This window comes from Mobula birostris, chromosome 13, assembly GCF_030028105.1.
Source record: "Mobula birostris isolate sMobBir1 chromosome 13, sMobBir1.hap1, whole genome shotgun sequence".
NCBI classification, from domain to species: domain Eukaryota; kingdom Metazoa; phylum Chordata; class Chondrichthyes; order Myliobatiformes; family Myliobatidae; genus Mobula; species Mobula birostris.
The window spans coordinates 53,345,604-53,360,524 of record NC_092382.1 but is presented as its reverse complement, the minus strand read 5'-3'; the positions used below and the strand labels follow the sequence as shown (position 1 = coordinate 53,360,524).

The 14,921-nt window shown below is 44.8% G+C and overlaps 1 non-coding gene across 1 annotated transcript; it reads left to right on the top strand.

The window, feature by feature from the left end:
* The first annotated feature begins 14,839 nt into the window (after positions 1-14,839).
* Positions 14,840-14,921, top strand: trnas-uga (transfer RNA serine (anticodon UGA)). Its single transcript has one exon. It is a non-coding gene; the product is annotated as a tRNA-Ser (tRNA).

Below are 14,921 nucleotides of genomic sequence, written 5' to 3'. Positions count from 1 at the left end.
TTCTTTCGTAACAGTTATCTTGCATTTCTTACGGTCCTTAAGCACCTCGTTGCACGAGGGGTTTCCTGCGGCTCTCCATCTCCGGGTCTCTGGCACCCTGTCCCTTGTCAGCACACCTGAGTCTCCTGCGCCCTCTGCTGGTGACTAAAACGTTCCCGATGGTTAATCCATTCGATAGAAGTAATGGGATTTACAGAGGTGAGGATGCAATTACATAATTTTATTGGCATCGCGAAAGATAAGGACAAATAATATAAAGAAGGCGAACAAATATATGGAGTCGTTATTATTGTATAATACTGTGAGAAACGAAAATACCAGTAAATTTTCCTTAAGGAGGATCCACTGTATATGTCTCCAGAATCATTGCCGCGTTTTTCGTGGTGCAATATTTTATTTTAATTGTTTTGGCAACAAATGGCCACAGATCGATCAAAAGTGAAGGTGACTGTGTACCAGGTCGAACAAAGAGAAACAGCGCGGATTGTAAACACCTTTGTACACTCAGACCAGAAGAACATTTCGATTGTCATGTAAGCGTTCGGAATCCTGCTCAATATCTGGTCCAGGACAGCGATCAGCAGACCCGCCGTTTCCAATGCAACCAGTTAGCGAGTGAGAACTCCAGAGAGAATTCAAAATGCAAAGATGCAAAAGTGACTTCGGGTCTTTGTGAAGGATAGCCTACAGTTTAACCTCCAAGGTTGATTCGGTGGTGAATTAGGCGAATGCAACGTTGGTGTACATTTCTAGCAGTATAGAATACAAGAGCAATGATGTGATTGTGAGGCTCTGTAAGGGCTCGAGAGACCACACTTGAAGCATTGTGTGCAGCTTTGGGCTTCTTATTTTAGAAAGGGTATACTGATATTGGAAAGGGATCAGAGATGATTGACGAGAATGATTCCAGAAATGAAAGGGTTACCGTATGAGGAACGTCTGGCAGCTCTTGGGCTGTATTCCCTGGAGCTCAGGAGAATGATGGGGGATCCCATAGAAACATTCCAAATGCTAAAAGGCCTGAACAGATTACATATGGCAAAGCTACTTCTCATGGTAAGGGAGTCTAGGACAAAACGGCTCGACTTTAGGATTGAAGGACGTCCATTTAGAACTGAGATGAGGAGAAATTATTTAGTCAGGGTGTGGTAAATCTGTGGAATTTGTTGCCAAGTCGTTGGGTGCATTTAACCATATAACCATATAACAAATACAGCACCGAAGCAGGCCATCTCGGCCATTCTATTCCGTGACGAACTCTTACTCTCACCTAGTCCCACGGACCTGCACTCAACCCATTACCCTCCATTCCTTTCCTGTCTATATAGCTGTCCAATTTAACTTTGAACCTCAACATCGAACCTGCCTCAACCACTTCTGCTGGAAGCTCGTTCCACACAGCCACCACTCTCTGAGTAAAGAAGGTACCCCTCAAGTTACCCCTAAACTTTTTCCCTTTAACTCTCAACTCACGTCCCCTTGTTTGAATCTCCCACGCTCTCAATGGAAAATGCCCATCTACGTCAACTCTATCTATCCTCCTAATAATTTTAAATACCGCTATCAAGTCCCCCCTCAAACTTCTACGCTGCAAAGAATAAGGACCTAACTTTTTCAACCTTTCTCTGAGATGAAACCCAGGCAACATTTTCGTAAATTTCCTCTGTACTCTCTCAATTTTATTGATATCTTTCCTGTAATTTGGTGACCAGAACTGTACACAATACTCCAAATTTGGCCTCACCAATGCCTTATGCAAATTCAACATTACATCCCAACTCCTATACTCAATGCTCTGATTAATAAAGGCCAGCATACCAATAGCTTTCTTCACCACCCTATCCATATGAGATTCCAACTTCAGGGAACTATGCACCATTATTCCTAGATCCCTCTGTTCTACTGCATTCTTCAATGCCCTACCATTTACCATGTATGTTGTATTTTATTTTGTCCTACCAAAATGTAGCACCTCACAGTTTTCAGCATTAAACTCCAGCTGCCATCTTTCAGTCCACTCTTCTATCTGGCCTAAATGTCTCTGCAAGCTTTGAAAACCTACTTCATTATCCACAACATCACCTATTTTAGTATCATCTGTATACTTACTAATCCAACTTACCACCCCATCATCCAGATTATTAATATATATGACAAACAACATCGCACCCATTACAGATCCCTGAGGCACAACGCTACACACCGTCCTCCAATCTGACACACAGTTATCCACCACTACCCTCTGGTGTCTCCCAACCAGCCTCTGCTGAATCCATTTCACTACTTTGATTTTAATACCTAACGATTGAACCTTCCTAACTAACGTTCCGTGTGGAACCTTGTCAAAGGCCTTACTGAAGTCCGTACAGACAATATCCACCGCTTTACCCTCGTCAACTTTCCTAGTAACCGCATTAAAAAAATCAATAAGTTTTGTCAAACATTACCTTCCACGCACAAATCCATGTTGACTATCCCTAATCAGACCCTGTCTATCCACATAATTGTATATACCATCTCTAAGAATACTCCAGAATATTTAAGGATGAGATAGATATTTTCTTGATTAGCCAGATCATTAAAGGGTATGGGGAGAAGGCAGGAGAGTGCGGATGACAGGAAGAACTGGATCAGCCCGAGATTGAATGGCGGGACAGACTCGCTTGGCCGAATGGCCTGCATCTGCTCCTATATCGTATGGTCTTCTTCTCATATAGAACCATAGTTAAATCAGCTCAAGACTAAGATCGTCACAAGATCATTGGGAGGAACATTTAAAAAATCTTAGTGGTTACACATCAGGGCACGTTTTCCTTTAATTTCATGAGGCACAATGTACAAGTTCAGAGATATGTTATTACAACTGTACTTGGCTCGTTTCAGCTTCGACTGAAACGTTAGTCGCAGCTTTCGACAACGCACTATCGGGAGAAAGATCCTCAGCACAAATGTGCTGCAGAGTCTCAACAGCATGTTCCTGAATGGAAAATTTCATAACAGGGACACATAGAAAGATTCAGTTTCACACGTACGGGGGTGCATTGTGGGAAGGTCCGGCAGCTGCCCTGCAGATGATCACAGAAAACTGGAGAGTTGTGGAACCAGCTCAGCTCGGTAAAGCAGCTCCATAATCAAAGGCCGACCCAAGCCGTTAATTCTCTTTCCCTCACCGCCTGCTGCCATTGCCTTCTCAAACTTCCGCTAATAACCACCTCCCCATCTTAACCCCATCTGTTATTTATTTATATAAACACATTCTTTCTCTTACTCTCCTTTTTCTCCCTCTGTCCCTCTGACTATACCCCTTGCCCATCCTCTGGGTTCCCCCCACTTGTCTTTCTCCCTGGACCTCCTTTCCCAAGATCCTCTCATATCCCCTTTGCCAATCACCTGTCCAGCTCTTGGCTCCATCCCTCCCCCTCCTGTCTTCTCCTATCATTTTGGATCTCCCCCTCCCCCTCCCACTTTCAAACCTCTCACTAACTCTTCCTTTAGTTAGTCCTGACGAAGGGTCTCAACCTGAAACGTCGACTGTACCTCTTCCTAGAGATGCTGCCTGGTCTGCTGCTCCGCCGCATCTGCTTTCAGGATGAGTCTTTTCATTCCAGGATGAGGGAATGTCCTCTTTTTTTAAAGAAAGGGGCTACCCTTCCTCCACCATCAACTCTGCTCTCAAACACATCTCCCCCATTTCACGCACATCTGCTCTCACTCCATCCTCCCGCCACCCCACTAGGAATAGGGTTCCCCTTGTCCTCACCTGCCACCCCACCAGCCTCCGGGTCCAACATATTATTCGCCGTAACTTCCGCCAACTCCAACGGGATCCCAGCATTAAGCACATCTTTCCCTCCCCCCCCCACCCCGCTTTCCGCAGAGATCGCTCCCTACACGACTCCCTTGTCCATTCGTCCCCCCCCCCCCCAATCCCTCCCAACTGATCTCCCTCCTGGCACTTATCCTTGTAAGCGGAACAAGTGCTAAACATGCCCTTACACTTCCTCCCTCACCACCATTCAGGCCCCCAACCGTCCTTCCAGGTGAGGCGACACTTCACCTGTGAGTCGGCTGGGGTGATATACTGCGTCCGGTGCTCCAGATGTGGCCTTCTATGTATTGGCGAGACCCGACGCAGACTGGGAGACCGCTTTGCTGAACACCTACGCTCTGTCCGCCAGAGAAAGCAGGATCTCTCAGTGGCCACACATTTTAATTCCACATCCCATTCCCATTCTGACATGTCTATCCACAGCCTCCTCTACTGTAAAGATGAAGCCACACTCAGATTGGAGGAACAACACCTTATATCCCGTCTGGGTAGCCTCCAACCTGATGGCATGAACATCGACTTCTCAAACTTCCGCTAATGCCCCACCTCCCCCTCGTACCCCATCTGTTACTTATTTTTATACACACATTCTTTCTCTCACTCTCCTTTTTCTCCCTCTGTCCCTCTGACTATACCCCTTGCCCATCCTCTGGGTCCCCCCCTCCGGCCTTGTCTTTCTCCCTGGGCCTCCTGTCCCATGATCCTCTCATATCCCTTTTGCCAATCACCTGTCCAGCTCTTGGCTCCATCCCTCCCCCTCCTGTCTTATCCTATCATTTTGGATCTACCCCTCCCCCTCTCACTTTCAAATCTCTTACTCACTCTTCCTTCAGTTAGTCCTGACGAAGGGTCTCGGCCTGAAACGTCGACTGTACCTCTTCCTGGAGATGCTGCCTGGCCTGCTGCGTTCACCAGCAACTTTGATGTGTGTTGCTTGAATTTCCAGCATCTGCAGAATTCCTGTTGTTTGCACCGTAATCAAAGGCAGACCGACGCCGTTAATTCTCTCCCACCGCCGCCCCCCACCCTCACCGCCACCGTCCATCGGGCCGATGATACAAAAGCCAGAAAGCCCCTGTTACCAGGTTCAGTCACAGATTGTGTCCCACTCTAATCAGACCGTGACATGTTTCCATAGTCCAATCAGATTAAATCCTCACCGCACAATCTCCCTCGTTATCAACTTGCACCTATTTGTTTACGTACACAGTACTTGCTCTATTAATGTTACACTTTATTGTTATTATTTATTTATCTTGCTTTAACCAATAACTGACAAGTGTCCGCTGTTATTAACCGACTCCGCATTGCATAAAACCTAATAACGTTCACGCTTGAAATTCAGCATATACAAGGCACGGGAATGAGGCCGGAGGAAGTATAGCCGGAAAAGACAGGCAAAGGTGAAACAACTGTCAAAACACCTCTTCCTTTACCGATCTACAGGGCTTTGAAATAGCCGTGCCGGTTGAGACAATCCGTCACATGCAAATCCCGAGACATATCTGTCTTCGGCGTCCCCTTCTGGCCAAACTGAGACAAAAAATCCTAGAGCAACTGCACTCTATATTCCCGATTGGCATTCTCATCTCCACAACGCGACCATACAACTTGCAACCTTCCGTTCATATTGAGATTGCGAGGTGCTTCTGGAATCCTTAATATAGTCACAGCTATACCCGGGACAATAGCTTATTTTCGGTTTTCATCTGCGAACTAGCTTGCAGTGCATAACTCAGATAAAGATCACTTAAGATTTAGGCAATTTCATAAGTTGTGAGGGAAAAGTGGTTAGTGGGGCTTCAAAAACACACACCCATTAAGTTCAGAATCAGAATCCGGTTTATTAACACCAGCATCTGTCGTGAAATTTGTTAGCTTAGCAGCAGCAGTTCAATAAAATACATAGTATAGAAGAAAAGGTAAAAATTAATAACTCAATTACAGTATATAGCTATTGAATAGATTAAAAAGTGCCACAACAGAAATAATATATATTAAAAAACTTGGGTAGTTTCATGGGTTTAATGTCCATTTTGGAATCGGATGGCAGAGGGGTAGATGAATCCTAACAGTGACCCATTGAAACTGGCGGAAGCAAAGGATTTTGGGAATGCCTGGGGTGGAGCACCGCGGGAGGAGTGTGGGACAGACGTCATAGGAGGAGTGACAGGGGTGGAGCGTGAAGCTGATGCAGATATACGCAGCCATGATATTTTGAGGAATAGAGAGCATGCCGGCAGAGTTAGTATTTTGCTCTGGGTGTCGGATGTTGGAATCCTGGCAATCTTCCAGTCTCCCTTGATGGCCACATATGCACCAGGTGCACCGAGATGCCGCTCCTGAGATACATAGTGAAGGGAACAGACAGGAGGTTCTGTCAGCCTGATAGAGACACCCGTATGGTGTGTCGCCCCCCAGGTGCCAGTGTACGGGGTGTCTCGGATCGGGTGCAGAGTATTCTAAAGGATGAGAGAGAACAGCCAGAAGTCTTGCTACACGTTGGTACCAAGGTAGAAAAAGAGAGGAGGTCCTGAAGACAGAATTCAGGGAGTTGGGGAGGAAGTTGAGAAGCAGAACCTACAGGGTTGTAATCTCGGGATTGCCGTTTGTGCCACGTGCTAACGAGCCAAGAATAGCAGGATTAGGGATATTAATGCGTAGCTGAGAGACTGGTGTAGGGAGCAGGGCTTCGGGTTCCTGGATCATTGGGGCATCTTTTGGGGCAGGTACGACACGTACAAAAAGGATGGGTTACACCTGAACCAAAAGGGGTGGAATATCCTAACAGGCAAGTTTAATAGAGCTATTCGGGAGGATTTAAACTAATTTGGCAGAGAGATGGGAACCGGTGTCATCGGGTTGAGGAAGGAGAAGACATAAATATATCGCAGATAGCGTGTAACAGAGATAATAGAAAGGAAAGGCAGGAGATGAGGCATAAACACAGCCAGTGCGATGAGTTACAGAGCAATAGAGGCGTGATGCAGTTAAAACAGAAAGCATCAAATACTGGACGGAAAGTGTTGCATTAATGTACGCAGCATATGGAATAAAAATGGACGAACTTGAAGTCAGCTACATATTGGCAAGTATGGTGTTGTGGCCATCTCTGAAACTTGGCTAAATGGTGGCAGCCATTGAGGGCTGAACACACAATGATATACGGTGTATCAGAAAGATAAGTGAGTAGGCGAGGAGCGGGGGGTGGGGATGGGGTGTGGGAGAGGGGAGAGTGCAGCCCCTGTGTATAAAAAATGATATTAGATTATTAGAAAGGGATGACATAGGGTTGGAAGGTGTAGTGTCTCTGGTTTGAGTTAAGAAATGGCAAGTGTAAAAGTACTGGACCTCAACAGACAGAAACTGTAGAATGTCTAAAGGATGACTTTTTAGAACAGCTTGTTGTTGAACCCACTAGGGGATCGGCTGCGCTGCATTGCGTGTTTTGCAATGATCCGGATGTGTTAAGAGAGCTTAAAGTTAAGGAACGCTTAGGGAACAATGATCACAATATGATCGAGTTTACTTTGAAATTTAAGAAGGAGAAACTAAATTCCAATATGTCGTTATTTCAGTGGAATAAAGGAAATTACAATGGCATGAGATGGATAACTGGCCAAGGGTGACTGGAAGGGACAGTAACAGGAAGGACAGCAGAGCAGCAATGGCTGGAGTTTCTGCGAAAAATGAGGAAAGAGCAAGACAGATAGAGTATATTCCAAACAGGAAGAAATTTTCTGATTGAAGAAGGACACTGCGGTGGCTGACAAGTGAAGTCAGAACCAACGTAAAGCAGAAGAGAGGGTGTACAAGAAAGCCAAAGCTAGTGGGAAGATAGAGAATTGGGAAGCTTTTACAAACTCGCAGAAGGAAACTAAGAGGGTCATTAGGAAGGAAAAGATCAATTATGAAAGGAAACTAGCGACTAATATCAAAGAAGATACTAAAAGCTTTTTTTAAATGTATGTCAATGGTAAAAGAGAGTTGAGGGTAAATATAGGACCAATAGAAAATGACACTGGAGATATTGTAATGAGAGACGCAGAAACAGCAGAGGAACTAAATGTATATTTTGCATCAGTCTTCACAGTGGAAGACATCTGCAGTATACAGGACATTCAAGAGGGTCAGGAAACTGAAGGATGTGCAGTAAAAATTACGACTGAGAAGGTGCTCGGGAAGCTAAATGATCTGAGGACGGGTAAGTCTCCTTGACCTGATGGAATGCACCCCCGGGTTTTGAAGGAAGTAGCTGGAGAGGTTGTGGAGACATTAATAATGATCTTTCATGAATCGATAGATTCAGGCATTGTACCGGATGACTGGAATATTGCAAACATTACTCCGTTATTTAAGAAGGAGGGGGAGCAGCAGAAAGGAAACTATAGACCTGGTAGCCTGACATCAGTGGTTGGAAAGTTGTTGGAATCGATTGTTAGGAATGAGATTGCGGAATACCTGGAGGAACATGACAAATTAAGCCAAAGCCAGCATGGTTTCCTGAAAGGAAAATTCTGCCTGGCTAACCTACTGCAAATCTTCTGAGGAAATTACAAGCTGGGTAGACAAAAGAGATGCAGTAGATGTGATGCCCTCGGACTTTTCAGTAGGCCTTTGAAAAGTTGCCGCACATGAGGCTGCTTAACAAGATAAAGACCCATGAGATTACAGGGGAGTTCCTAGCATCGGAGGAGCATTGGCTGATCATCAGAAAACAGAGAGTAAGCAAAAAGGGATCTTATTCTAGTTGGCTGGGAGTTACCAGTGGAGTTCCACAGATGTCAGTTGGGACCGCTTTTTTTTTTACGATGTACATCAATGATTTCGACTATGGTATTAATGAATTTGTGGCTAAATTTGCCGATAATACAAAAATAGGTGAAGAGCGGGTAATGTTGAGGAAACAGAGGGCCTGCAGAGAGAGTTAGAATAGGAAAATGGGCAAAGAAGTGGCAAATGAAATACAATGTTTGAAAATGAATAGTCATGCAATTTGGTGGAATAAATAAACGAACAGACTATTATTTAGATGGGGAAAGAATTCCAAATGCAGAGATGCAGATGGACTTGGGAGTCCTTGTGCAGGATACCCTAAATGTTAACTTCCAGGTTGAGTCGGTGGTGAAGAAGGCAAATGCAATGTTGACATTCATTCCTAGAGGTAGAGAATATAAGAGCAGGGTTGTGATGTTGAGGCTCTCTGAAGCCCTCGTGAGGCCACACTTGGAGTATTGCGTGCAGTGTTGCGGCTCCTCATTTTTGAAAGGATACACTGATATTGCAGAGGGTTTAGAGAAGATTCACGAGAATGATTCCACAAATGAAAGAGTTCCTGTATGAGGAACGTCTGGCAATTCTTGGGCTGTATTCCCTGGAGTTTAGGAGAATGAGGGGGGATCTCATAAAAATATTCTGAATGTTGAAAGACCTGGAAAGTTTAGATATAGTAAAGTTATTTCCCATAGTAGGGGAGTCTAGGACAACAGAGCACCACTTATAGATTGAAGGACGACTATTTAGAAGACAAATGCGGAGAAATTACTTTAGTCAGACGGTGGTAAATCTATAGAATGTGTTGCCACGAGCGGCTGTGAACGCCAAGTCATTGGGTCATTTAAGGCCGAGATAGATAGGTTCTTGATTAACCAGGATATTCAAGGATGGGGGGAGAATTCAGGGCAGTGGGGATGACTGGAAGAATTGGGTCAGCCCAAGACTGAATGGCGGAGAAGATTCGATGGGCCGAATGGCTTACTTCTGCTCCTATATCTTACGGTCTTATGGTCTTTATTGGATCGGTAAAACCCATTTGCCTGTTATCAGGATCCAACATTTCGACCTGCTACCATCAATCCCAGCAGAGTGTGTGTTAATAAGGTGCAAAACGGACGGTACAAATGTGACCTGCGACATCAGGGGAACCGAAGAGAAAAGAATATGAAAACTGTACATTGGAAGTTGGGATTTAGATGAAGGGGGAATAGCAGTTATGAAGCTGCAAGGAAAATTCCTTCAGAATGAGTTTCTCTTTTTGTTTATTTTGCTGTTGTTGATTCCCGAGCTGTTTGGCAGCGTTTGTGGCTTCTCTCTTCTTCGGTCTGGACAGTGCTGCGTTCTTTCTCTATCCCCGTTCGAGCTGGATTTGACCCAGTGTCGATGCGCTCGCACATTGATCAGCGCCGCGTTCTTTCGTTCGTTTAGAAAGATTTCAACATCACCCTCGTCATGAAATGCGCACTCGACTGCCACCCCACTCAACAGCAGTCGCTGCTCAGCTTTGCGAACAGGCTGATCTAGCATGGGTAGAGAGAAACCTTATCTCATTGCACCTTATCCCGACTTGCTCGCCGTTCCCACTGCAGCAGCTTGGTAACGAACTCTAATTGCCCACATTTGATTTCCTGAATGAAAAGCAAGCCTTATTGATTCCAAGTGTCCTTGTTGGATCGAAAAACCACCCTCCGTTACCGGAGTCAGTTATGTTTTTATTCTAACGGTATCAAGTAACGATTACTCTCTTAATCGCACAGGAATACGTTATATTTCGACACCACCCCCTCCTCTCAACAACGGAAAGTTCAATATGTTTTCCCACAATTAACTTTAAATGGCTACGGAATTCAGTCGTGACGCAATCTACGAATGTGGACTCGTTGGTCTAGCGGTATGATTCTTCACTTCGGGTGAGAAAGCATAGCATATTCGAGAGGTCACGGGTTTAAATCCCGGATGAGCCCTGTTATTGGACGTTATCAACGATTTGCTTCACGATTTTTGCATCGACGCTCGAGATAATTCGCAGCATCAAACAAAAACACTGAAGAAGGAATTGCAAACAGACTTCAGTGCAGATAAGTCTGAAGTGCCACAATTTTGAATGTCAAACCAGCGGAGTTTTTATTCTATAAATGGTAGAGCACTGGGGAGTGCAACTCAGCAGGGAGACAGAGTCGTAGAGCGCACAGTTTGCTGAAAACTCTGTCAAATGCAGAGAGACAAGAGAGGTGTACGGCGCGCTGGCCCGTGGTCAGGGCATCGACTATAGGAGTTGGGAGATTGTGTTGCTGTTACACTCTATTATGGAAATAAGTGTAAAAATGTAAAGAACACAGTAAGTCTGTGGAAAACGATGGGTCTGCAGGTTGATGAGCGCTGAAGGCATTGATGTGGAAGAACAAGAATCTGGCCAGTGAAATTATATTGCCTAATCTCTTCCCCCTTTCTGATCAGGACACAAGTGGCTCTAAATGTCGTGGAATTTCGAGCCGGTGCAGACAGAGATTGGGTTACAAATCCGAAACAAACGTCATCACGCACTCCAGTCACATTATTGTGCCAAACCCTTGGGATTTTGATAGCTGGAACTTTAACACTAAATTCATTTTCTGCCAATCCAGATTGCGAGTGTCAGATCTGATATTACCAATATGACTTATTATATTAAATAGTTAAATTAAAAATAGAGCAAAACTGATAAAAGAGTGAAGTAATGTTCATGGGATCAATGTCCATTTGGACTTGAATAGCAGAGGGGAATAATTTGTTGCAGAATTGTCGAGTGTGTGCCTTCCGGCTTCTATATCTCCACCCTGGCAGTAACAATAAGAAGAGGGCATGACCTGGGTGATGAGGGACCAGAATATTGGACGCTGCCTTTCTGAAGCAGCGCTCATTGAAGATTTCTTGGCTACGACGGAGCTGACTAATTTCATAACTTACTGCCTGTTTCCCCGCTGAGGCTTCGGGCAGAAATGAAGATCCTGCATCTCTGTCTGTCGGCGATGTTCATGGATTCATTCATCGCGGCAATAGCTTCCTCTCGGTTTTCCCAACTCAACCAGCCAAGTCCCGGGTAGAGGGTCAGAAATACCAACGGATACATATTGTAGACGGACTCTTCATTGTCGCTTGCGTAAAGTTTTCTTTGACCGGTCAGGGTTGTTTACCCTGAGCTGAACCTTCGAAATTAGAGGACCGATGGACCACTCTTAGTCTGCCCTCTACTCTTTAACATGTTTGACATGAATCATCCTACCAAGAGCCAAATCATAAACTCCGAACTCCTGTCAGCTTCGCTCGCCGGGTTATGGAAGCATGCAAGCCGCCAAACCCCGACAAGATTGTGTTCTGTTTGAAGGCTACGGATGTGATAATTTATTATACACCAACTCTCAGACGGATACCAGGAACATCTGACAACATAACGAGAGGACACCATCAGCCACAATTCACGTGGAAGTGACAATCTGAGACGGATACTAGGGATATCTGACAAGATAAAGAGAGGGCACCATCAGCCGAAAATCACGCGGAAGTGACAATCTCAGTCTAGCTAGCGTTTGCACGGAAATGTGCAAAATCTTCATGAAGTGTCTCATTCTCCGTGATGCCGCTCGTTGCTCCATTCTGTAGGTACTGAACCATTCCAGCAACGACCATGGACAGTTACTCACAGTCACTCACACCGGGTAGTCCAGCGGAATGGCCAGTGCGTTGACTGGACTGCTGAACAGTGTCTGGGACGGGTGAAGCATCGACGAGGCAGTGACTTTCCTTGCTAACCACACTGCACTCGGAACTTGAAGGAACACATGGTTTTCGTTCACTCTGCAGGGCATCTCGCGTCTAATGGAGCCAGTAGGCGTACAAGCGTCAGACAGATCTGCTGGTTGGGTGGAGTTACAGAAACAATGTTGCAGTCAATGTCAGTAAGACAAAGGAATTGATTGTGTATTCCAGGGAAAATACGACAGAAGAACAAACACAAATCCTTACTGGGGGTTCAGAAGGTTGAACATCTTCAGGGCCCTGTGCTTCAGCATCCGAGAGGATCCATACTGATCCCCAGATGTTGACGTAGTCACGGAACAGTTGACGAGACTTAGTGCCGGCAATGAATCCAACTAATTTCTCTGGACGTAAGCGGAAGCGTTATGAGTAGTTGCATCGCAGCCTGGTGTGCGGCGGGGATCCATTGCAGAGGATCGAAGGAGGCTGCTGAGTGCTGTAGTCTCAGCCATCACCATCACTGACACACGCCTCGCCATCATTGAGGACATGATGCTCAAAATACGATGCCAAAAGAAGGCTGAGTGCATCATTCAGGACTTACACCAGAACAAACATCCCCTCTTCGGGGTGGGGAGTGCGGTGGCGTGAGGTGGTGGAAACATATTCTGAAAATAGATAATCATTTTGTTTAATTAAGTGCTTCTTCCCCTCTGCTTAGACATTTCCGAACACATAAGCACTAACAATTCCGTTTTTAAATATCTAGTAACTTTATTTTATTGACATTTTTAGTGATAAATAGAAAATAAATCAAATCCTTAGAGAAATCATAAGATCAGAGGATGGGAGTTACATGCAGGCCTCGAGCAGTGGTCTGTGAATATAAATGAAAACGGGAAATACACAGGCATGTAGGAAGTGACAATATTACGATGGTCATTGTAGGATTTCAATATACAGATAGCTTTCAAAAGACTAGTTGGCGCTGTATCGCCAGAAAGGAAATTTGTGCAATGCCTTCTAGATCGCTTTTTAGAACAAGTTTTGGTTGAACCCATTAGGAAAAGGAAATTGTGAATCGTGTGTTGTGTTGTGAGTTTAAGGTACAGGAATGCTTACGATATGATCGAATTCACCCTGTAGTTTGAGAGCGAGAAGCTAAAATCACACATATGAGTATTACCTGCAGTAAGTAGAACTGCAGTGGTACAAGAGAAGAAAATAAAAAGGTTCAGAAGTTTAATTTTATTGTCAATATCTGCATATACAATACAACTCTGAGATTTGTCTACTCCAGATAGCTATTAAATACAGAGAGACCGTGGGTGTAGATGTAAGGACCGACATCAACCCCGGCCCGAAAAAGGAAAAGAAACCAAAGTGCCTCTTCCACTACAGCGACAAAAATAGAGACAATAACAGTCTCCGATCGCGTCACTCGCAGAAATAAAATCAGGGACGATAATAATCCTCGACGCCGTCACTCGCAGAAAAGAACAGCGACCAAAGTCTGGAGATGGCCAAGTGGATTGGAGCAGGGAGAACGGCAGATCCACAATGACTGGTGTTCCTGGGGGCAATTGGCAACGCGCAGGACAGATACATCCCAAATAAGAATAAATATTCGAAAGGGAGGAGGAGACAACCGTGGCCGAAAATGGAAAGTAAAGACAGCATAAAGACAAAAGTAAGGCCTTATAATATAGCAAGCACTAGTTGGAAGCTAATGGATTGAGACGCTTTCAAAAACGAAAAGAAGGCAATTAAAATTTGATGAGTAGGAAACATGAAATGGAAAATAATAAAGATGAAAGTACCAATTTTTTCAGATTAGAATAAAAGGGAGGCGAGAGTGGTTATCAGAAAGCTGGAAAATGACGCGGGAGGCGTAGTAATGAGGGAAAAAGAAAAGACGGGCGAACTGAATGAATATTTTGCGTCAGTCTGCGCTGTGGAAGATAACAGCATAATGGCACCAATAAACGTATGGGAGAGGACATAAGTGAGAGTAGATGCTAAGACAACGGAGAAGGTGCTGGTGAAGCTAATAGTACTGAAGATAGATGTTACCTGGACCTGACGACTACACCCCAGAGTTCTGAAAGAGGTAGCTGAAGAGATTCTAGAGGCATTAGTAGTACTCCTTCAAGTATCACTACATTCCGGAATGGTTCCTGATGACAGAAAAATTGCAATTGTCACTGCACTGTAAAAGAAAGGAGGGAAGCTAAAGAAAGGAAATTATATGCCTGGTAGCCTGATTTCAACGTGACCTTTATCCCAAACCGTGGAAATCTCCTTCATTTACGACACTGACGCCAATGTTATCCGCCCACACTCAAGTTCTGACCAAACGATGTTGAAACAAATTTCCAAACTGTCCATCATGTTGTTTGTATCGGAAAAAAATAATTCACCATTTCTGGGACTAAAAATAAACCACGTTCAACCCTCACTTCAGGTGTAGTTCTGCGGTGGGTGCTTAGCAAAGCTGGAGCTGCGATGGTCGAGTGGTTAAGGCGTTGGACTTGAAATCCAATGGGGGATCCCCGCGCCGGTTCGAGCCCTGCTCGCAGCG